General features: G+C 42.3%; 1 long non-coding RNA gene across 1 annotated transcript; it reads right to left on the minus strand.

Moving 5' to 3' along the window:
- Nucleotides 1-18,077: 18,077 nt before the first annotated feature.
- On the minus strand, nucleotides 18,078-22,694 carry LOC140917862 (uncharacterized). The gene is made up of 3 exons (XR_012161028.1): nucleotides 22,537-22,694; nucleotides 21,975-22,091; nucleotides 18,078-18,185 (listed from the first exon to the last, which is right to left on the minus strand). It is a non-coding gene; the product is annotated as an uncharacterized lncRNA (long non-coding RNA).
- Nucleotides 22,695-25,682: the final 2,988 nt, after the last annotated feature.

Raw genomic sequence — 25,682 nt, forward strand, 5'->3', positions numbered from 1 at the left:
AACATAACAGCCCTTCCTCTACTTTAGGTGGAGGGCGGGGGAGAGGGGGGAGAAATGCCAGAAAGCTTTAAGAGCATTTTACTCAGGAAATCATGTCTTTTCCCATTTTCCAGCTGACACATTGCATTGCAATTCTGTCACAGTGCATTACCTTTGTGATGTGATGTAATGCAACATTGCTGATGCAACCCAATCTGATGTGTCTAATGTGATACATCAGGTACAATATTTTGGAAGATTTTTTTGAAAACAACTACCAGAGAAGAGACTTTTTTCTTCTTCTTTCCAAATTAAAAAGCCTTCTCAAAGAATTGTGTCAACTGGTGCTAATTGCATTTTCATGGATAATTAGCAAATAGAATTAAATATGAAAAAAGGTTTGGTATTTTGCTACTTAGATGTTAAACAAGAACAAAGAATATGAGATCTGATATGGGGATATCTAACTGGCTTCCCCAAGATGCACACAGCTTAACTGAGTAGATTTTATTTGTTGTGTCTGATCCTACTATCGTTGATTTAGAAAGAACTGGATTGGAGCCCAGTGTTTGCATTTTTTTTATGAGCTTGAACCATAGTGATGCTCTGATGGAGAAAAATAGTAAAATCACACATGTGTCTGCAGAAATATTGGAAGTCACAAAGCATCACTGGATAGGAATCCTGGCTAGTCCGGAGGGCACTGTGCAGCAGAATTAGAGGATGGCTGGCAGCCTGTTCTGCTAATCACTGACATTCCCTACAGTGGAAACAATATTGCTGAAGAACGTAATCAAGTATCAGATATCTCTAGCAGGAAAAACCCTTAGAGAATCGGTCTACAAAGCAGCCCCAGTTCATAGAATAAGCTCCAATAGCATCAGGAGTGCCATTTAATAAGTTATAATTTGGGTTGCTCTTTTCTTTTATGATTCTATGCTCACTGGGCCAAATTATACCCACCAACAGGGCTGGATGGGTGTAAGGGGGGACTGAATTTGGCTAACTCTCTCATCAGCCTCTCTCTGGATTATAGCCACACTATCTGTGAATAAACTCTTTCACTTCTCTCAGTTAATGCTGCACATACCTGCACTATGTTGTTTGCAATCAGAAGGCTTCACGTCCAGTTCCCACTGGGGTTAATGAAAGTCTTTTAATTGATTTCAGTGGGCTTTGGATCAGGCCCAGAGAGCTTGAGGTCCCACTTACTTTCTCCTCCCAAGCACATGAGAGAGAAAAGAAGGTTTCTTTCAGGTTAATCATTGTGCATTAACATTAAATTCATTATTGCCTACAGTACAGCTGCACTTGGGTCTCATGTTTCCAAAACTAACAGCAGATACAGAGAAGCACTAGACTTTTGTATATGAAAGAACTTAGCTTTTTCACCCGTGTCATGATGACCAGATGAACAATAACCATTTATTTCTTACACAGTGCAATTTTGAAACTTTCTGGAAGTGATTTTTTTGTCAGCAAAAGCAATTTCAGTTAAGCTGAATGAAGTGACAGTAAATTCCACATCTCACAATGAAAGGCAGGCAGTTAATGTTGAAGGTCCCGTTCTGCTTGCTGCATCACTTGATGATAGTCAATGTAATATAAACTTGCGTCCCTTTATCACTGTCAGTCCCTGGAGAGAACCTCTATATTTGAATAATACATATCCCAGAAATATAGTCAACCGCGCCACTGCTTTGGGTGCCAAATTGAGAAACCTTGGGATGCCCATTGATTTCAATGGGCTTTGGATTAATGACTCTAAATCTTTGGAAAAAAGTGAATTTTAAAGAGGGATTTGATGGTAGAAGGGGGTGGAAGCATGGCTGCCTGCTTTGAGGAGACAGTCCAGCATGTAAGGGACCACATTTTACTCTTCCAGATCTTGCTTTCCTTCTCATCCACCCCATGTTCCTCTGACCAAACACCACTTCAGTGTTTACACTGCAGTAAAACACTCATGGCTGTGTCAGCTGACATGGGCTTGAGCTGCAGGGCAATGTAGACATCTGGGCTTGGGCTGGAGTTTGGGGTCTGGAACCCCACAAGGGGAGAAGATCCCAAAGCCCAGGCTCCAGCCCGGGCCTGAACATCTACACTGCGATTTTACAGCCCCACAGCCAGATCCCACATCAGCTGACCCAGGCCAGCCACGGGCATTGCATTGCAGCGTAGACATACCCTACATTTCAGTCCACTTCACACACTGCTGATACTAATTTTTCAAGTGTAAAATGTAATTCAAGTCTTCATAAAAAGCCATTTGCTCCTGAGTCTCAGAATTCTCACACCAAGTTTGAAGTGTGAAATCCAGTTGAAATAAAGAAGCTTTATACTCTGGGTCTGACGATCTTGCAAGAGCCTTCAGCATACTTTAACTCTCAGACTTAATCGTATCTCTAATAGCATCTCAGCAGTTTTGTCTCGGCCCTCCAAAGGGCTGGCAGAATGTCTTTTATCTCTAACGACAAGATTTTCAAATGCAGGCACACACCTGATCTACACACAGACACATACATTAGGAATTTGTGTGCACACGCTGGGCAAATATAATTACAGGCTCACATCTGCATTTGCCTAATTTTGAATATCTAGCCCTAACTGCACATCGCATGTGTAAATGAGTCTCTGCAATCTGCATAATCCAGAAACTCATTCTGAAGGAATTTTATCAAGACTGCCAGAGTCAGCACTTATTTAGGATATTGTAAGCATCTATCTACAACTGTTGTTTCTTGAAGAGTTATTAGTATTTCTTAGGAGTAGTGTGTCCTGCATAAATGTTTGTCTGTAATGCTGTCCAGTCTTAACAACACTATTCTTGATACTTCACACTGGCATATATCATTGTTGAAAGATGTAGGAGTTGTTCTTTTTTGATTTATTTATCACCTAGCATATATGAGATTTCTTTACTTTTGAGGAAGCTCGTATTTAAAGTGAACTTTTACTGAAGGTGTCATAAATATAAAGGGAAGGGTAAACCCCTTTGAAATTCCTCCTGGCCAGGGGAAAGCTCCTCTCACCTGTAAAGGGTTAAGAAGCTAAAGGTAACCTCGCTGGCACCTGACCAAAATGACCAATGAGGAGACAAGATACTTTCAAAAGCTGGGAGGAGGGAGAGAAACAAAGGGTCTGTGTGTCTGTCTATATTCTATTTTTGCCGGGGATAGACCAGGAATGGAGTCTTAGAATTTTTAGTAAGTAATCTAGCTAGGTACGTGCCAGATTATGATTTCTTTAAATGGCTGAGAAAAGAACTGTGCTGAATAGAATAACTATTTCTGACTGTGTATCTTTTTTGTAACTTAAGGTTTTGCCTAGAGGGGTTCTCTATGTTTTGAATCTAATTACCCTGTAAGGTATCTACCATCCTGATTTTACAGGGGGCATTTCTTTATTTCTATTTACTTCTATTTTTATTAAAAGTCTTCTTGTAAGAAAACTGAACGCTTTTTCATTGTTCTCAGATCCAAGGGTTTGGGTCTGTGGTCACCTATGCAAATTGGTGAGGCTTTTTATCCAACATTTCCCAGGAAAGGGGGGGTGCAAGTGTTGGGAGGATTGTTCATTGTTCTTAAGATCCAAGGGTCTGGGTCTGTAGTCACCTAGGCAAATTGGTGAGGCTTTTTACCAAACCTTGTCCAGGAAGTGGGGTGCAAGGTTTTGGGAAGTATTTTGGGGGGAAAGACATGTCCAAACAGCTCTTCCCCAGTAACCAGTATTAGTTTGGTGGTGGTAGCGGCCAGTCCAAGGACAACGGGTGGAATATTTTGTACCTTGGGGAAGTTTTGACCTAAGCTGGTAAAGATAAGCTTAGGAGGTTTTTCATGCAGGTCCCCACATCTGTACCCTAGAGTTCAGAGTGGGGGAGGAACCTTGACAGAAGGAGTAGCAATGGACAATCCTCAAGAGATCTAAAGTGTGGGTTCAGGTCAGAAAAGCATTCAAAACCATGGAGGGGCATCCACATTATCCAGATCTTTGGATCAGAAAAATGGATTGAAACATGGCTGAGCATAGATTTATCTGGGAAGATTTCTGTTCCTGGACACCAGTTTAAATACCGTATTGTGAGAACAGATGTCCTTGAGAGTATTTCAGAAATTCTAGTTCTTGTCCTGGTCAGAAACTGAAAAAATAAAACCAGATATTTCAGAGCATTGGAAACAATCTGAGTTCTGTTCTACAAATGGGGAAAATATTTGGTTTTCACATTTATAAATTGTCTTGTCAGCTTCAATTTATGAAAAATACCAATTTAATAGCTTATATTTATATATCATGATCCATCCCAAGGGTCAGTGCTGCCAACTCTCTTGCTTTTATTGCTAGTCTTGTGATATTTGTGTTTTTCTTAAAGCCCCAGCTTCTGGAGCCCTGTAATTAGGTGCGAATCTCAACTTTCATTTTTTAAAAAATGTAAGTTTCTATCCCTCATGGCTATACAAAAAAGTTAGAAAACATGAGTGCACCCTAAAGGCTCAGAAACCAGAAGACAAATGAAAAGAACCCCAAATGTATTATATTTAAGATAATCTCATGATTTTTGAACAGTAGGGGTTAGCAATCCTAAGGGTCCAACAGTGACTTGAATCACTTCACACACAAAACTGAAATGCAACCACCTCTGAGGTAGGTCATGGCAACTGTTTTAACAGTGTACAACAGTTTTGGATAGAAATGAAATTGGCATATCCAATTGAAACATAATCAGATCCTCTCTGTCCGATTGTTGAAGTTTCTCTCTCAGGACTTCTGATATTTACTCATATCTGACTTCAGGCTGTTGTTGAACAGTTTTCTTCACTTGTTATCTGCTACTCTCTTTCACAGATTCTTCAGGCAGATCTCGTGTTTTATGCACAAACTCATAACACTGTATCTTGTGAAATCAGCCATCCTACTTAAGGAGCATGATCCAGCTCAATTTATTTCTCTAAAAAGCAAATTTGTCTTATCATTTTATTTTACTGGCAGAAATTTTTGTGTGGTAATCTGCTTTCTAATTATATTTTATTATATCTCCAAATGCAAGATTGGGAAATGTTTCCTACCTATATTAATGCTATACTATGTTCCTGGGAGGGAAAAACATCTCTCTTCAACTCATGGATTTCTTTAGCAGAAGTTCATTGGCATCAGAGTTAATTATCAGTTCTAATATCAGATAACAGCACCACCTTCTGCCAACAAAGTAACAGTTTCTATCTCTTTTCTTTTGAAAATGATTAGATTCATTCTCTTTTTACTTTGATAGCTTTGTCAAATATTTCTGATGTAAAAGACACAATTTAGACCAACACTCTAGAGAATGTAATTTAAAGCACCCCAAACTGACCAGAATAAATATAGGTGAACCTACCGGTAATTAACAAAATACACAGGAGTTGGCATACAAAAACAAAACAAAACCAAAATAATTGCACATTAAAGTCCTGATTCAGCAAAACACTTAAGCATGTGCTTAGATCCTTTAAGCATGATTTAGTGCTTTGCGGAATCAGGACCTTAAAGTGTCATGATAAGATCATGGGTACAATTTTCAAAAGTGCCTAAGTCTTATTTTCAAAAGTGACTTGGACATTTAGTTGGCTACTAAGGCCCAGATACTCAAAGGAATTTAGACACCTAACCCCCATTGACTTCAATACCTTTGAGGACCTGTGCCTTTGTAGCTATCCAAATGCCCAAGTCACTTTTGAAAATAGGATCTGGGCTCCTAAGTCACTTAGGCATTTAAAATAAAATTACTCCTTAACAAGAGGAGAATGAAAAAAATGAAAATGTATTAGGAATCCTAACAAAAAGAAAAAGTACAATCGGCCTTACTCTGATCTCACCTATGCCGGTGTAAATTAACTCCGATGTATACTGGCTAAAAGTGAGAGGAGAATGAAATCCACAGATTATGGCACTATGTTCTATATTTTCTTTGATCCATATTGTGGCTGGCCTTGTGCACATTTGCAACAAGGGAAGTAGCTGCAAGGAGCCCACCTTCTCCTGTAGCTGTGTTGGGGGCAACCAAGTTCCTGATAGCAAAGGGGACTGTTATACTGCCAGAGAAGAGGGGAGGGGGTGAAGTTAGGTCATTCTCCACCCCCCCCCCGCACATACACTCATACACACACTTCTGCATCACCTGTGAGCTACAGGGAGTGCCCACATTATGCCTCCAAAAAGAGGTCTAGGTAACGACCTTTGAGCATGCTCCCCCTCGCACCTTCAAACGAAGCCCACATGCTCTGTAGACAGAATGCCTCTGGGAACTGCCACATGCAAACCTGTAAAACCCAGGGCCCAAGCTGCAAATGTGTTGTCAAAACACGGTATCCAAATCTCCCAGTGTTTTGTTTGCAAAGAGCTCGTATATAGGTGCCCAAGTATCCACTGTAGGTATTTAATGCCAATTTGGGAACCCAAACGCAGCATTGCAACATCCGGTGAAGGCACTAGCATTCATATACTGTGCTCCCAGTATTAAAGGTTTTCAAATCCACAGGAAGCTTTAATAGGAATGTTACTTTATGCACTAAACATGCCAGAAGTACCAAGTGATACAATGAGCCAGCGTGGAATATATTTCATTCACCATTTTGAAAGCAATACTCAGTGTATTCCTATGCTAACTGTGGATACAAATCATAGAGCTGCCAACAAGAAATACCAACTGCTAGTGGTTCAAGAGGAATATTTTTCAAGCCAGAAGGGACCATTATGATCATACTGTGTGACCTCCTTCATAGCACAGGCTAGAGAATTCCACCCATTCATTTTTGCATCAAGGCCATAACTTCTGGACATGCTAGAGCATGCCTTTTAGAAAAATATCCAGTCTTGATTTAATGACTTCCAGTGACGGAGAATCCAACACATCCCTAGGTTAGATTGACAACTGGTTAATTACCCTGAATTGGGGCCTTTTTTCTAATCTGAATTTATCTAATTTCAGTTTCTAGCCATTCTATTCTATTCTGTAGAGATTCTTATACCATGCTCATCAGCATAGTATCTGTGCACCTACCTGGAATTTATTAACCAAGATGACTAACATCTAACATTTGTTCTCTCATCCTCTTCTCAAAGGGAGGCATGTGTGCAGAGGAGTGCTTTGTTTGGGAAATTTTAAAACACATGTGGTTATGTGTTTGTGTGAAAGAAGGAAAGGTCAAAGAAAAGATCCTTGCCATTAGAGCAGAAGGCGATGAGCTTTGGAATGGTTCTTAATTCTTGTGGGAGTTCATTCTTCACCAGTATAAAACTCAGGTAAATTACACATATTCCTGTCCCTTAGGTTTTTATTGAGGATTTAAACTCTCTACTTTTGGGACAAAAAGAAGTAAATGTCCCTCGTCTCCACTTTTTCAAGTATGCATACTCCTCCCGGGGCTTGTAACAAAATAAATAGGCCAGATCCTCAACTGGTTTATATAACTGAAACTCCATTGTAGTCAGGGGCACTATGCCAATAGCTCAATTTCAATAACACTTCTGCTTCTAAATCCCTTAGGCACTTTTGAAAATCTCCACTGAGTCTTTAGATAAAAATATGTCACCTGAATATGTGAGTGGACTATGTAGAATATCAGTGACTTTGAGGTGTACAGTACTTTCAGAACTCACTCTGTGCTTTAATCACAGGAGATGCCACATTTTTACGATAAAAATGCTTTTCAATGTAGGAATCATGCTGAGCTGGAACTGGAGGCAATGGGCACAGAAAAATTTATAATCACCTATAACCCGAACAACTGATGAATGGCTAAAGAATAACACATTTATACTCAGCTCAATAACCTAACATTTTAGGGTTGTTGTTTCGGGTGGGTTTTTTTCAGATTTTGAAGGCAGTTTGCTTATTAGAGTTTTATAACAGCCTCAATGAGTCCAAATTCTGTTCAAACCAATGAAAGCATCTTCTGAAACAGCTGTATTTTTATGTGCATGTGTTTTAGTCAATTAAAAGGTCTAGCCTTAAGGATTTATTTTAGTGTAATCTGCTAAAAAGATAAGTACAGCCAGATGCAGTGGCTTTATAAACTACTGGACAATTGGAACTGGAGCTAGACGGTATTTGAAATCAACTCTAGCCCAGGAATATCCTTCCACTATAGGAAATGGGTTATTTCTTCCTAGCCTAAAATAGCCTTTTTAATTGTGTAAAAACACCTAAAAAAACTTTAAGAAAAGGAGTACTTGTGGCACCTTAGAGACTAACCAATTTATTTGAGCATGAGCTTTCGTGAGCTACAGCTCACTTCATCGGATGCATACCGTGGAAACTGCAGCAGATATTATATACACACAGAGATCATGAAACAATACCTCCTCCCACCCCACTGTCCTGCTGGTAATAGCTTATCTAAAGTGATCATCAAGTTGGGCCATTTCCAGCACAAATCCAGGTTTTCTCACCCTCCACCCCCCTACACACAAACTCACTCTCCTGCTGGTAATAGCCCATCCAAAGTGACAACTCTCTTCACAATGTGCACGATAATCAAGGTGGGCCATTTCCTGCACAAATCCAAGTTCTCTCACCCCCTCACCCCCCTCCAAAAACCACACACACAAACTCACTCTCCTGCTGGTAAAAGCTCATCCAAAGTGACCACTCTCCCTACAATGTGCATGATAATCAAGGTGGGCCATTTCCAGCACAAATCCAGGCTCTCTCACCCCCCCTTCCCCTCCCCCGGGGACACACACACACAAACTCACTCTCCTGCAGTCTATACTGAGGCAAAGAAAGACGGTTGGGGTAGTCCTAGGAAATATGTAAAATACAGTTTAAATGGTTGGTAACTGTCTTCTCTGCTTCTGTGTATGCACATCCATAGAGAAAATCAATCTGTCGTATAAACCATTCAACTAAATTAAATTCTAGTTAGCATCTGGGATCCCGTCAATAATAGTAGTTATATTTCTGGAGATCCAAAGAATGGTGGAAGTAATAGGCACATAAAGATTTGAAACGTTAAATAAATTAATTGTTGCATTTCTGCTGCTACCAAAACATGGTTTTACAGAGTAATTAGTAATTAGGTATCTGACTTTAATGAATAAAATTATGCAATAATTTAAATTCTCAAGACCTGTATACCATCAGTAATGTTTATTGACTCTCAAATGCATTAACTTTGCAGTCATCTTCTTGGTAGTTCAACATAAATCTTTAACAGTAAGAGATTGTCACCACCATTTTAAGTGATTTTCATGGTCACCATCATCCTGAAAAATAGTCCCCTGTGACCGTAGCTCTTCAAATAGAGTCAAACAGAAACACAGCCCAGTTTTAATAACAGTAAAATTCAGGTATAAACCCACCAATGCAAGAAAATTCTGCTTTCACAATGTCTACATAGACAGTACCTATCACCACCCAACTTTTCTGAGACTCTGCGATGTAGCCATAGGCACAATTAGTGAATAGACTAAACGTAAAGGACCAGATTTTTAGTCCTGCCTTAACCAGGTCTCCGCTGGGCCTCCAATTCTGTGTGTGCAAATAATTGCAAATGCAGTCTATTCACTTGTTATTAGCCCAATTTTAAAGATGGGGAATAGTCACGCAGAAGTATCAACCCTGAAATGACCTGGGCTCTTGGAACCTAATCCTGCAAAGCATGTCCTTAGCTTTAATAATCCCGTTGAAGTCAAAAGAGAAACTAGTGACTTACTAAAGTCACCCAGGAAGCCCATGGTGCTGAGAATTGAATCCAGATCTCCTGAATTCCAGTCCAGTGTCATAATCACATGAAAATCCCTCTATTTTGGCCATATTCTCTGACCATTAAACTGTCTTTATGCCAAAAACCTCCTGACATCAATGAGAGTTTGGAGTGAGTAAGGACTGATTAAAGCACTGTTGTACATGGCTGGCTGGTTCTTGCTCATATGGTCAGGATATAACTGACTGTCATATGTGGGGTCAGGAAGGAATTTTTCTGCAGGTCAGATTGGCAGTGACATCTTTGTTTTACCTTCATCTGCAGTGTAGGGTGCAGGTCATTTGCAGGATTATCCTGGTATACCTCAAACAATTCCCTGCCATTGTAAGGGCCCCAGGAACTGATGTACCTCAGTCCCTCCTATTCTCTGCCTGCACCTCATAACAGTTGAATCTCTTTAGTTTAGATACTTTGGTCTAATTACAGTTGTTGGGTTTAGTGTCCAGGTGCTGGGTGGTGCTCGTGGTTTGTGATATGCTGGAGGTCAGACTAGGTGATCTGGTGGTCTCTTCTGAAAGTCAAGCTGTGTTCTTTCTGATTTGTGCATAATCACCAATCATAAAGCATCTGCAGGGAGGACTTAATACAAGACACAACAGAACCCAGCTCTCTCTCCCATAATTATAGTCTATTTAGTATAAATAATATTTATTTGTGTTGCAGTAGCATCAACGAGCTCCAATCACAGACCAGGACCACAGTGTGCACGAGAGCATGTCTACACTGTACAAACACAGAACAAAAAGATAGACCAAAAACTCTTTGGGGCAGGGACTAAGTACAAGACAAAAGAGAATAGGTGGGCACAGTCAAACAAAGGAGCACAAGGAAACAATGAAGAAGATGAGTGAATCCTACGAGAATAATAAATAGCAAAAACTTATCTTTGCCACTAAAATAAACAGATGTGGCTTGGCATATAAACAGGAACTTAATCTATTTTTCTGCTCAGAACCACACACATTAAGATCTGTAGCATCTCACTCTTTATGATTAACATGGAACAGAGCTGGTGATATGTCATATTCTTCATATGGATGGCAAAGCAACTACACAAGTTCAGACTGGTTTACTATGAAACACTTAAGTCAGAGAAGAGATCCCGAAGATGGAATCCTTGCTCAATCACAGTTCTGCATCAACACTGCCATACATTCTCCACAAATGGACTGCCATCTGGCAAATACCTGAATGAAATACAACCCGTGTTCATATATTTGCTATAATGCTAATTCTTGTCTTTTTATAACTGGCTATAAGATAACATCTTCTTTATTGCTCCCTCATTGATTTGTTCCTTAGAAGCAAATGAGAGCATTTCAGAGAAAGAAATATATAAAATAAAGCAGAGAGGCAATCTGCATGTAAATCAGCATCAGTCATTGACATTTGAGACTTGACAATAAGCCATCTCAGTCCCAGCTGTCCCTGCAAAAGCTGATCTCTTTTGTAAGACAGAGAACACTGAAAGCAAACAGAACCCAGAATGAATTTAGATAAGATGCAGCCCCTCTTTAGCTTGAAGTTTTTTCTAAAGCTTCCTTTGTTCTTTAGCACCCAAGAATACTTTCTACCTAATGTCAGTGTCAATGTCAATTTTTCATTTGTCACTTTCCTCCCAACTAATGCAGTTTCCCTAAAAGTCTCATTTAAGTCATTTAGAATATATTTTCTCAGCTATCTGGTTGCAGTCCAACAGAATGTTCCTTAAACTGCACAGTGTGAATAATTCCACTTTCTCCACTACTTTATGTGGTACGTTAAAACAGGCTCCTAATCTGCTGCTGCTGTTAAAGCTACTAGGGATAAACTATTGCATTGTTCTGATTGCATTGTTATATCATTTATTTTACTTTAACAGTTCTCACTCTGTACAACAAATTCCCCAAATGTGGATTTTTTTCTATTTCAGGTACTGTGATAGAAAATAACCAAAATAGGTTTGGATTTACAAAATGAATATTATTGGACCTTATGAATGGTTTTGTACAGGACTAAAAAGGTTTTATTTGGATAAGCCAAATGACTTAACTGTTAGTACAAAGACACTGTACTGAAGACACAGTATGAGATATGACCTTGTGAATACTCTTTCTCAGGTCAGCAGGAAATGGAAACTTGGAATGGTAGAGGAAATTGTGACTAGCATTTCACTCATACATTCTTATGGCGAGTTGTGGAAGGTCACTCCAAAATCATGATATTGTTTCCTCTTCCAGCCACCAGGGGAAGCCTTGCATTTCCATAGAACAGGGATCAGCAACCTTTGGCACGTGGCCCATCATGGAAATTCGCAGCGGCCTGGAACAGTTTGTTTACCTGCAGCGTCCGCAGCTTTGGCTGATCGCAGTTGCCACTGGCCGCAGTTCGCCGTTCCAGGCCTATGGGAGCTGCGGGAAGCAGCGGCTAGCACATGTGTAGCTGATAATGTATATGACAGTGCACTTAGGCTGGCTCATCACTTCCTTAGTCACTCAGGATGGAGAGAGATCTTTTGGCCTGTTCTAAGTCAGTTATCTAAGGCAAGGGAAAAATCACCATTGATACATATATCCTAAAGAATGGCAAGTTCCAGTCTCTCATTTAAAGAGCCCAGAGTCATCGTGACATCCTACAGAGTGTGAGAACAATGTATTTCCCCAATACCCCAGTTAATCCTCAGTTACATAATTCAGTACACGGTGAATAGCTCTAATAATCCAATTCCTCCAGTTGCGGTTCACCCAGATGGAATAATAACTGACCATGATTTCCATACTCACATTGAATAGTATCCATCGCCAGAAGATATCCCATTGACTTCATTGGGATTGCATGTGGAGTACAATATTGTAAGTAAGGGTATCATAATCTGGCCCTGAATCACTCCTTCTTTATTACTTTTTTTCAACTAGGCAGAGGTACTTGGGTTGGGTTTTACTCAAGGGTTGTGTGGGGGATGTAGATTACATCATAGAGGCACAACTCACATTACTTCTGGGGGAATTCTGCACCACTGTGCATGTGCAGAATTTATGTCCCCCACAGATTTTTTTGCTTCCCCACAGAAAAATTACTTTCTGATGGGGAAGCAAACGGAAGCCATAAGAGCAGTCATGTGACCCTCCCCAGCAGCATGTTTTGGGTGCCCAGGGCAGGCGTCAGAGAGGTAAATCACTGTGGGGCAGGGGACGAGAATGGGAAAGACTCGGCTGGTGGCTTCTACCCCGTGCCAGGCTCAGCTGCTAGTCCTGGCTGGGCTGGGGAGGACGGGACTTCCTCTTCCCCTGCATAGCATCTGGGGCTAGGTCAGACCCACCCCCAGATTTTCCCCCCAACTGCAGGAAGCTCTACACACTCCCCCTCACACACACACACACACACACACCACCCTGGCTTCCTGCACCCATCGCTCCTGTCAAGGTTCCTCCCCAACTCTGAACTCTAGGGTACAGATGTGGGGACCTGCATGAAAAACCTCCTAAGCTTATCTTTACCAGCTTAGGTCAAAACTTCCCCAAGGTACAAAATATTCCACCCGTTGTCCTTGGATTGGCCGCTACCACCACCAAACTAATACTGGTTACTGGGGAAGAGCTGTTTGGACGCGTCTTCCCCCCCAAAATACTTCCCAAAACCTTGCACCCCACTTCCTGGACAAGGTTTGATAAAAAGCCTCACCAATTTGCCTAGGTACAGACCCAGACCCTTGGATCTTAAGAACAATGAACAATCCTCCCAACACTTGCACCCCCCCTTTCCTGGGAAATGTTGGATAAAAAGCCTCACCAATTTGCATAGGTGACCACAGACCCAAACCCTTGGATCTGAGAACAATGAAAAAGCATTCAGTTTTCTTACAAGAAGACTTTTAATAAAAATAGAAGTAAATAGAAATAAAGAAATACCCCCTGTAAAATCAGGATGGTAGATATCTTACAGGGTAATTAGATTCAAAAACATAGAGAATCCCTCTAGGCAAAACCTTAAGTTACAAAAAAGATACACAGACAGAAATAGTTATTCTATTCAGCACAATTCTTTTCTCAGCCATTTAAAGAAATCATAATCTAACACATACCTAGCTAGGTTACTTACTAACAGTTCTAAGACTCCATTCCTGGTCTATCCCCTGCAGAAACCCAGCATATAGACAGACACACAGACCCTTTGTTTCTCTCCCTCCTCCCAGCTTTTGAAAGTATCTTGTCTCCTCATTGGTCATTTTGGTCAGGTGCCAGCGAGGTTACCTTTAGCTTCTTAACCCTTTACAGGTGAGAGGAGCTTTCCCCTGGCCAGGAGGGATTTCAAAGGGGTTTACCCTTCCCTTTATATTTATGACAGCTCCTCAGCTGCAAAGGGAGGGATATGTGTACAGGGAGCTGCTCCCCCATCCACCCAACCCCTGTGCATCCAGACCCCCTCATACCCAGACCCTCCCGCTGAGCCTCACCCCCCACACTTGGAACGCCCACAATGAGCCCCACTCCCCATGCACCTGGGCCACCCTGATGAGCCATCTGCACCTAGATGCACACCTCACCGAGCCCCAACCAGCTTCACCTAGATCCCCAACCCACTGAGCTCCACTCCCCCAGCATCTGACCCCAACAACCAAACCGCCTGCTGAGCTCTATCACCCCCACACCCAGACTCCCCCTGTGGAGCCCCAATGACCTTCACGTGGACCCCCCTGCAGAGTCCCATTACTGTTGCACCCAGAAGCCCACCCCCCACCCCCAACAAGCCCCTGTGCATCCAGATTTCCCTCCCCCCGGATCTCCCACTGAGCCACCCGCATCCAGATTGCCCCATACAGAATCCTCTCAACCCACACCTGGATCCCCCCACACTAAGCCTCTCATAGAATCATAGAATCATAGAATATCAGGGTTGGAAGGGACCCCAGAAGGTCATCTAGTCCAACCCCCTGCTCAAAGCAGGACCAATTCCCAGTTAAATCATCCCAGCCAGGGCTTTGTCAAGCCTGACCTTAAAAACCTCTAAGGAAGGAGATTCTACCACCTCCCTAGGTAACGCATTCCAGTGTTTCACCACCCTCTTAGTGAAAAAGTTTTTCCTAATATCCAATCTAAACCTCCCCCACTGCAACTTGAGACCATTACTCCTCGTTCTGTCATCTGCTACCCTTGAGAACAGTCTAGAGCCATCCTCTTTGGAACCCCCTTTCAGGTAGTTGAAAGCAGCTATCAAATCCCCCCTCATTCTTCTCTTCTGCAGGCTAAACAATCCCAGCTCCCTCAGCCTCTCCTCATAACTCATGTGTTCCAGTCCCCTAATCATTTTTGTTGCTCTTCGCTGGACTCTCTCCAATTTATCCACATCCTTCTTGAAGTGTGGGGCCCAAAACTGGACACAGTACTCCAGATGAGGCCTCACCAATGTCGAATAGAGGGGAACGATCACGTCCCTCGATCTGCTCGCTATGCCCCTACTTATACATCCCAAAATGCCATTGGCCTTCTTAGCAACAAGGGCACACTGCTGACTCATATCCAGCTTCTCGTCCACTGTCACCCCTAGGTCCTTTTCTGCAGAACTGCTGCCTAGCCATTCGGTCCCTAGTCTGTAGCTGTGCATTGGGTTCTTCCGTCCTAAGTGCAGGACCCTGCACTTATCCTTATTGAACCTCATCAGATTCCTTTTGGCCCAATCTTCCAATTGGTCTAGGTCCTTCTGTATCCTATCCCTCCCCTCCAGCGTATCTACCACTCCTCCCAGTTTAGTATCATCCGCAAATTTGCTGAGAGTGCAATCCACACCATCCTCCAGATCATTTATGAAGATATTGAATAAAACCGGCCCCAGGACCGACCCTTGGGGCACTCCACTTGAAACCGGCTGCCAACTACACATGGAGCCATTGATCACTACCTGTTGAGCCCGACAATCTAGCCAGCTTTCTACCCACCTTATAGTGCATTCATCCAGCCCATACTTCCTTAACTTGCTGACAAGAATACTGTGGGAGACCGTGTCAAAAGCTTTGCTAAAGTCAAGAAACAATACATCCACTGCTTTCCCTTCATCCACAGAACCAGTAATCTCATCATAAAAGGCGATTAGATTAGTCAGGCATGACCTTCCCTTGGTGAATCCATGCTGGCTGTTCCTGATCACTTTCCTCTCATGCAAGTGCTTCAGGATTGATTCTTTGAGGACCTGCTCCATGATTTTTCCAGGGACTGAGGTGAGGCTGACTGGCCTGTAGTTCCCAGGATCTTCCTTCTTCCCTTTTTTAAAGATTGGCACTACATTAGCCTTTTTCCAGTCATCCGGGACTTCCCCGGTTCGCCACGAGTTTTCAAAGATCATGGCCAATGGCTCTGCAATCACAGCCGCCAATTCCTTCAGCACTCTCGGATGCAACTCGTCCGGCCCCATGGACTTGTGCACGTCCAGCTTTTCTAAATAGTCCCTAACCGCCTCTATCCCTACAGAGGGCTGGCCATCTCTTCCGCATTTTGTGATGCCCAGCGCAGCAGTCTGGGAGCTGACCTCGTTAATGAAAACAGAGGCAAAAAAAGCATTGAGTACATTAGCTTTTTCCACATCCTCTGTCACTAGGTTGCCTCCCTCATTCAGTAAGGGGCCCACACATTCCTTGGCTTTCTTCTTGTTGCCAACATACCTGAAGAAACCCTTCTTGTTACTCTTGACATCTCTGGCTAGCTGCAGCTCCAGGTGCGATTTGGCCCTCCTGATATCATTCCTACATGCCCGAGCAATATTTTTATACTCTTCCCTGGTCATATGTCCAACCTTCCACTTCTTGTAAGCTTCTTTTTTATGTTTAAGATCCGCTAGGATTTCACCATTAAGCCAAGCTGGTCGCCTGCCATATTTACTATTCTTTCGACTCATCGGGATGGTTTGTCCCTGTAACCTCAACAGGGATTCCTTGAAATACAGCCAGCTCTCCTGGACTCCTTTCCCCTTCAAGTTAGTCCCCCAGGGGATCCTGGCCATCCGTTCCCTGAGGGAGTCGAAGTCTGCTTTCCTGAAGTCCAGGGTCCGTATCCTGCTGCTTACCTTTCTTCCCTGCGTCAGGATCCTGAACTCAACCAACTCATGGTCACTGCCTCCCAGATTCCCATCCACTTTTGCTTCCCCCACTAATTCTACCCGGTTTGTGAGCAGCAGGTCAAGAAAAGCACCCCCCCTAGTTGGCTCCTCTAGCACTTGCGCCAGGAAATTGTCCCCTACGCTTTCCAAAAACTTCCTGGATTGTCTATGCACCGCTGTATTGCTCTCCCAGCAGATATCAGGAAAATTAAAGTCACCCATGAGAATCAGGGCATGCGATCTAGTAGCTTCCGTGAGCTGCCGGAAGAAAGCCTCATCCACCTCATCCCCCTGGTCCGGTGGTCTATAGCAGACTCCCACCACTACATCACTCTTGTTGCTCTCACTTCTAAACTTAATCCAGAGACACTCAGGTTTTTCTGCAGTTTCGTACCGGAGCTCTGAGCAGTCATACTGCTCCCTTACATACAGTGCTACTCCCCCACCTTTTCTGCCCTGCCTGTCCTTCCTGAACAGTTTATAACCATCCATGACAGTACTCCAGTCATATGAGTTATCCCACCAAGTCTCTGTTATTCCGATCACGTCATAGTTCCTTGACATCACCAGGACCTCCAGTTCTCCCTGCTTGTTTCCAAGGCTTTGTGCATTTGTATATAAGCACTTGAGATAACCTGTTGATCGCCCCTCATTGCCAGTATGAGGCAGGAGCCCTCCCCTCACAGACATTCCTGCCTGTGCTTCCTCACGGTATTCCGCTTTCCCACTTACCTCAGGGCTTTGGTCTCCTTCCCCCGGTGAACCTAGTTTAAAGCCCTCCTCACTAGGTTAGCCAGCCTGCTGCAAAGATGCTCTTCCCTCTCTTCGTAAGATGGAGCCCGTCTCTGCCCAGCACTCCTCCTTCATGGAACACCATCCCATGGTCAAAGAAACCAAAGCCTTCTCTCCGACACCACCTGCGTAGCCATTCGTTGACTTCCACGATTCGACGCTCCCTACCTAGGCCTTTTCCTTCCACGGGGAGGATGGACGAGAACACCACTTGCGCCTCCAACTCCTTTATTCTTCTTCCTAGAGCCACATAGTCCGCAGTGATCCGCTCAAGGTCATTCTTGGCAGTATCATTGGTGCCCACGTGGAGAAGCAGGAAGGGGTAGCGATCCGAGGGCTTGATGAGTCTCGGCAGTCTCTCCGTCACATCACGAATCTTAGCCCCTGGCAAGCAGCAGACTTCTCGGTTTTCCCGGTCAGGGCGGCAGATAGATGACTCAGTCCCCCGGAGGAGAGAGTCCCCGACCACCACCACCCGCCTTCTCCTCTTGGGGGTGGTGGTCGTGGAACCCCCAACCTCAGGACAGCGCATCTCATGCCTTTCAACCAGCGGAGTCTCCTTCTGCTTTCTCGCCCCAGACATATCATCTGGTCCACTCTCCGCAACGATACCTGTGGAGAGAACATGAAAGCGGTTAGTTACCTGTGTCTGTGTTACTGGAACCCGGACATTCTGCTTACCTCTTCTGGAGGTCACATGTTGCCAAGCTTCTTCACTGGCCTCTTGGCTCCTCTGTGCAACCTGCTCTATATCTGTAGAGCTTTGTGCCCCTAGAAGCCTATCCTGAGTTTCGTCCAGGAAATCCTCAGTTTCCCGTATGCAACGCAGGGTTGTTATCTGTTGCTCCAGACTTGGATCCTGCCTGTCTACACCTGGTGCTCCTGACATGGAGGGGCAGGGTCCTGGGGTGTTTCTGGGGTAGGCCCAGTTCTTGTGCTGTGTCAGGCTTCAGTGCAGCCTCAATGCTGAGTCTGTATCCCGGGGAAGTGGGGAGCTGCCCAGTGATCTCCCACCTCTGTGCAGCCAGTGGTCTATGCTCCCCCCCATGCCATGCTGGAGGCTTCACATTTATTTGACAAATAAAATTTGCAGAATTTTGCAGAATTTTAAAATATTGTATGCAGAATTTTAATTTTTTTTTTTGTGCAGAATGTGCTCAGGAGTATCCCATGGAGGACATAGGGGTCTAACTGCAGGGAGATCCTTGCAAGATTAGGGCCTATGTTACTTTCCTTCACTTTCTTTCTTATCTTTAGAGATCCTAGCATATTATCAAAATAAATAATGGATCAAATACCTCATTAAGAACCTGAAGCACTACTTTTGTGCTATGAATTTAAAAATAGCAGCAATGTTTGGGTTGCTAAACAGAACTGCGAGGTTATGGGAGAATGAAACCATTGATTTCCTTTTGACAGAAACAAGTCAGATCATTTTAGGATGTTAGCCTTAACTGTGCATGAGTTTTATAAGCTTAACCTGTGCTAGTCAGCTATGAGCTCAGTGGTTGAGGCTAAATACAAATTTGGGACTAGCCCAATTCACACCATATAGAACCCAACTGATTATGTTCTGACTCAAGCTTTAGATTCAATGGCCTTGGTCCATTGAACTTTGTGCAGTTTGTTTACAGCAAGGTATACTGAATGCAAAATCCTGCCTTTCTTCCTGGAAAGTAAAATCAAAGTTGAAACCATCTGGCCTTTAGAAAACACTCACAAAGGGAAGGCCATTGCAGGATCCTTGATGTTTGAAAATCTGCTGAAGATAGCACTGACAGTTCCCAGTGGATGATGTCTACACTCTTATTCATACAATCTATAGCACAAAGGTGCAGGGAACAAATGAATGTTACATTTTTGAATTCTTTAGCAGTTACAAGGCAACACCTTCGCCCCTTCCCTTCCCAGCATGGCATATTTCTTTCTATTTTGGAGTCTTTCACCATTTCTTAATAAGCAACACGCATCTCACTCAGGAACTCTCTCCCTCCTCCCCTATTATTTTTTCCAGGACTTTGGGGGGCCCCATGGACTGCTTTTCCATAGCAAGAGTTCACTATAAAAGACAAAGTTAGACTGTATGTTCTTTGGGACGGAGACTGTCATATTGCTGTGTGTTTATACAGCGCCTAGCGCAAAGGGGTCCATGTTCATGACTAAGATTCCTAGTCATGATGATGATAATAATACTAATAATGTGAAGCATTAGCACACCAACATTCCTAGAAAATGTTAGAAGTGGGTGGAAATTATCCTTATGCTCAAATAAATTTGTTAGTCTCTCAGGTGCCACAAATACACCCTTTATTATCGTCTCTGGCTTTTCTGCAAGTGTAGTTCTAGTACAATGCCATGTCCACACCTCAGTCCCAACATACAGAAAGAACAATCCAATGTGGGAAATACCATGAAAAATGGGTTTTCTGGAGCACTTTAAATTACAGGAAAGAAGGAGGTTAGTGTTCTGGGATAGAAATGTTGTTCCAGACACAGGGAGAGGCATGGAGTAATGTAGTAAAATGTGAGAACAGGAGCTGTAAGGCTAGCATCATTGGTGGAATGAAGAAGGAGAAGAAAGAAAACAGAGTAAAGTTACAGGCTGGGTCAGAGTCCTGAGGACAAGAACCGTAAGTATAAATCAGTTGGCAACGGAGAACCAGCAGAAGGATTTAAATAGGGGAGTAACGTGACCTTTGCGGTGGGTAAGAAAGATGATTTTGGCTGGACTGGAAGGGAAGGAACCCAGAGAAGAAGAAGAGGCAGATGTCAAAGTGGGAGGTAACCAAGGCTTGTACAATTGTGTTAGCTGAGAGGAACTGCTGCCACCAATGATATTAATCTCATATCTGAATACAGCTGGTTGAAATTTTAAAAATGTTGATATAATTTCAAATTGAATAAAAAAAAATCAGGAATTTTTTAAAAATTTCTGCAAAATTGTTTTCCTATTTTCAATCAGCTAGCCAGCTGGTCAACAATTTTCAAATTTTAAATTTAAAAACAAAAATGAATTTCTTGTGCGGAAATTTTCATGATTTTCTTTCCGCTCCCTCCCATTTTCAACCAGTTTCACGTCTGAAGGAAGGGACTTAGGAAATAAGAGTTCCTATCAGTTGCCATATTTATTCTTCAAAAGAGACCACAACAACAGAAGTATTCTAATTTGCTGTGTTTTAGCTAAAAACTCGCTACATTGCGATCTTTGCTAGAACCACAACTGGTGAAAAACGGGGGAAATGATTTTCAAGACAAATTTTCCAAACAGCACTAGTTACAGCAAGCATTTTTTGCTAAATGGGCATTCTTCATCCTCTTTCGCCGCAGCTGGTGGCTTAGCACTTGTATGAAACTAACTAAATAACTTCCCAATTAATGAAAAGCTCTGATCATTACTTTGCCTTTATGCTGTATGCTGCCCACTTCTGCAGGAGCATACTTTCACCTATCAGTCCGAAAAATGCAGCATATAAATGAAAGGGCTCTCAGGTCGGAACCTGCAGAGAGAGATCCTGCAATCCTTTTCTTCATTCTGCACCACCCAGAAAGACATACACCTGTAGATCCCTGACACTGTAGCAAGGACCCCTAAGGAAATCCTTTAGCAAAGCTTTGCCAGTGTTAGCAACTGATACATTGCCATCTGTTAGACTGATTCCCTCTCCAGTTCTTTTCCTCCTGGGACATTTCTAAAAGCAGCTATATCTGGTTTACTGTAGCTGTGCAATTAACTGATAACTAATGGTTTTCCAGTAAATGGTTATGGCTGGAGACCTCACCGTAAACTCTCAGACAGCAAAATGCCCTGTTTAACTCAGTGCCGTAATCTATCGGTTTATCCCCAGGTAAAGAGGAGACTTGTAATGATGATAAAGGGCTCACTTGTAATGAATATAATATTGAGACTTCAGGACACAGACAAAATCTTTAGACTTTCACAGACTCTTTAGCTTTCAAGCTAATCAAAACAGCCTGTGATGTCACCACACAGGGTCTTGGTAAGTCTTGGCCTGAACCAAACAATCAGATTAGACTGCTGGCTTCTCTAGAAATAGCATATTCCTATCTTATGTAGGAACATCAGTATACTACACAAAAACACACAAAAAGAGACTCCTTTCAATCTCAATCTCGCTCCGGCCTGGCTCTCTGTTGTCCTGCCCCTTGTTTAATTATTTACACAAGGGCATCAGGAGTAGAACATACCACCTTTCTGGTCTGGTCGCATCTTACATTCACTTTGCACTGGTTCAAATGACTACACAAAGTGCAAGATAATGGGAAAATCAGGGCCATCTCGTCTTTACTGTGACCTTCAAGTTTCTTTCATGTTCATATGTATTACTTTTAAATTGTCTTTTTAATTTGTGTTACAAACTTTAAAAAGTATAGTTTAAATACCTTGGACGCCATTCCTTTGAATCATCTCTGTGTTACATTATGCAAGACTCTAATATAGTTGTCCTTCAGACTGATTTAATCAGGCATCTAACGTTACAGTGACATCAGAACTGATTTCTAGGGCGAGAAAGATAAAGAGACAAGAACAAAACATGACTTGTGCTGAAGAGGAGCAAATTATAGCACCTTCTAGAATGCTTCGGGCACTTATTCTAGCGAGTCATATGCATGAAATCTATCTTATCATGTCTGACCCGCTGCAGGACACGGCACATGAAATATCAAAAGGATCTTGTTCCAGAGTTGTCAAATAAAAACTTCGCTGAGATCTCAGATTTGAACTGTCTAAATCAAACAGAGAAGCTTCTTGTGTTGGTTTAGATTACTTATATACACAGCTTGAACATTTCCTAATTCTGCTGAGGTCCATACAATTCTGCCTTTTGAGAAGCATTATCTAGATCGTTTAATGCCTAATCAATGGACCCTGTCACGTCAAAGAAGAGCCATTACATGAGAAAATAACAAAAATGTTTACTTTAGGCTGGGAAAAGAAACTTACTTCTGTTATTGACTCCTTATCCCATCACCTTCTTGTACCAGTTCCTTCTCTGCTCTTGTAATCCTTCATGGTTAGGTGCTCAACTGCTACTAACAAGAAAATATAACAGATGGACAAGGTAGCTTGGGATGTACACACTATGAATACGGAACTGTCCTCACTCCACTCTCTCTCATTTCTGTCTCTTTCAACAGCCATACACCTGTGTCTTATTGGCAGTGCAGTTGGTTGCACTGTGGGAAGATGGTCTCTGAACCAGATGAAGAGGAAGTGGAAGGAAGTGTGATGTCTGAGCACAGTTTTGAACGAGCGCAACAATGACAGATGGACTCAGGAGCGTAAATACGAACAGTCCTAGGGACGTTGAAACATAATTTCTGAGCGGAATTTGGGCAGTGAAACAAATTACGATGTTTGTTCTCAACTCTGATTTAAATTAAAGATGACAAATTAACAGAGAAAAGCTGTGAAAGGTGCTGATTTGTTTGTCTCAAGGTGCATTTTGTGGAGAAAATTTACAAGTATATTGTTGCAGAATATTTTTTATTGTATAAGAAAAGGGTAGTCAGTGGCATAGACAACTTTCTTCTGTGTGATGGGGAGGGCTAGAGTTAAAAAGAACATAAAATAATAGCTGCTGAATATGATCTGTATACTATTTAATTACTGTCGCAGAGACAGTTCTCTGATAATTCAGTTTGTTCTCTTCAAAACGGGAGGGAGATAGCTGCTTGGAGTCCCTCTCTTTCCCCCAGAATATCAGATGGCTTTGATAGCCAGGGCCAGGTTGAAGGTATCTCCTGCAACAGGCTCAGGATTCTCCCTTTCCTTCCTCTGGCTGGGAAATAGCTCAGCAGGGTCTCCATTTCTTTTAAAGGGGAATTCTGTGTGACCTGCCCATACTTCTCCCATTCCTTTTGCAGCTAAACTGGCTGGTTCCCTTCTTCTCTGATGAGGGTTACTGATTCTCTCTCTCCTCTCTTTGTGCTCCTGGACTTCGGATCCACTCTCTCTAGGGGAACCTGGGATAGGTCCAGCCAGCTGCCTCTCCTCTGGGGATGACTCCCACAGCCTTTTAATTGGCTCGTTTTTCCTCCCTTCCCACCCCCACAACATGAGTTCCATGTGCTCTTTTCACAAAAGGAGGGGGGAGAGGCCAGATGATCAGACATCACGGAGCCATAATTCTCTGTCTGTCCTTTTGCAGCCTCTGGCTTCTGTCCTATCATGCCTTGGGGTCAAAGGACCTCCAGCTATCACCTTATTTATAGTCTTCTCCTTGTCAGAATCTCTGGGTGAGAGAGGCACATAAAAGCAATTGTTTTCCAGTTAAATCAACAGATCAGATAAAGGCTTTTTTCGTTCTTCATTCTTTTGCATTCTACGCAGTTCTACAAAGAATGTAGTGAGTACAGACAACTAAAAGGCAAGCTAAATACTATAGTTTTTGCATTGGTCTTCACTGCAAAAAGAATGTGAAGGAGATTCCCAAAGCTGAGCCATTCTTTGTAGGTGACAAATCTGAGGATCTGTCCCAAATTGAAGTGTAAATAGAGGAGGAACAAATTGATAAATTAAACTGTAATAAGTCACCAGCCAAGAGTTATGAAGGAACTCAGCTATGAAATTGCAGAAACTACTAACTCTGGCATGTAACCTATCACTTAAATCATCCTCTGTAGGAGATGACTGGAGGATAACTAATGTAATGCTGATTTTTTAAAAAGACTCTGAAGGTGATCCTGGCAATTACAGGCCAGTAAACATAACTTCAGTACTACGCAAATTGGTTGAAACTATAGTAAAGAAAAGAATTAGCAGACACATGGATGAACATGGTATTTTGGGGAAGAATCAACACGGTTTTTGTAAAGGAAAATAATGCCTCCCAATCTATTCAAATTTTTTGAGGATGTTGACAAGCATGTGGACAAGAGGGATATAGTGTACTTGGACTTCCAGAAAACCTTTGTCAAAGTCCCACACAAAAGGCTCTTAAGCAAAGTAATGAGATGTGGGATAAGAGGGAAGGCCCTCTTATGGATCAGTAACTGGTTAAAAGATCGGAAACAAAGGGTAGAAATAAATGATCAGTTTTCACAATGGAAAGTGGTAAATAGTTGGGTCCCTCAAGGATCTGTACTGGGACCAGTGCTGTTCACATATTCATAAATGATCTGGGAAAAGGGGGTAAGTAGTGAGGTGGCAAAGTCCACAGATGATACTAAATTACTTAAAATAGTTAAATCTAAAGCAGATTGCAAAGAGATAAAAATGATCTCACTGGGCGACAAAATGGCAGATTAAATTCAATGTTGATGCGTGCAAGGTAGGACTGTCAAACGATTACAAAAATTAATCATGACTAATCGCACTGTTAAACAATAATAGAATACCATTAATTTAAATATGTTTGCATGTTTTCTACTTTTTCAAATATATTGATTTCAATTAAAACACAGAACACGAAGTGTGCAGTGCTCACTTTTTAATTTATTTTTGATTACAAATATTTGTGCTATAAAAAACAAGAAATAGTATTTTTCAATTCACCTCATACAAGTACTGTAACACAATTTTTTACCATGAAAGTTGAACTTACAAATGTAGAATTTTGTACAAAAAAAACTGCATTCAAAAATAAAACAATGTAAAACTTCAGAGCCTACAAGTCCACTCAGTCCTACTTCTTCTTCAGTCAGTCACTCAGAGAAACAAGTTTGTTTACATTTGCAGGAGGTAATGCTCCCTGATTTTTGTTTACAATGTCACCTGAAAGTGAAAACAGGTGTTCACATGGCACTGTTGTAGCCGGCGTGGCAAGATATTTATGAGCCAAATGCATATGCATAAAGATTCATATGTCTCTTCATGCTTCAACCACCATTCTAGAGGACATGTGTCCATGCTAATGAGGGGTTCTGCTCAATAACAATCTGAACCAATGTAGACCAACACATGTTCACTTTCATCATCTGAGTCAGATGCCACCAGCAGAAGGTTGATTTTCTTTTTTGGTGGTTGGGGTTCTGTAGTTTCCGCATCTGAGTGTTGCTCTTTTAAGACTTCTGAAAGCATTCTCCACACCTCATCCCTTTAGATTTTGGAAGGCACTTCATATTCTTAAACCTTGGGTCGAGTGCTGT

Source organism: Lepidochelys kempii, chromosome 10 (genome assembly GCF_965140265.1).
Source record: "Lepidochelys kempii isolate rLepKem1 chromosome 10, rLepKem1.hap2, whole genome shotgun sequence".
Lineage (NCBI taxonomy): Eukaryota > Metazoa > Chordata > Testudines > Cheloniidae > Lepidochelys > Lepidochelys kempii.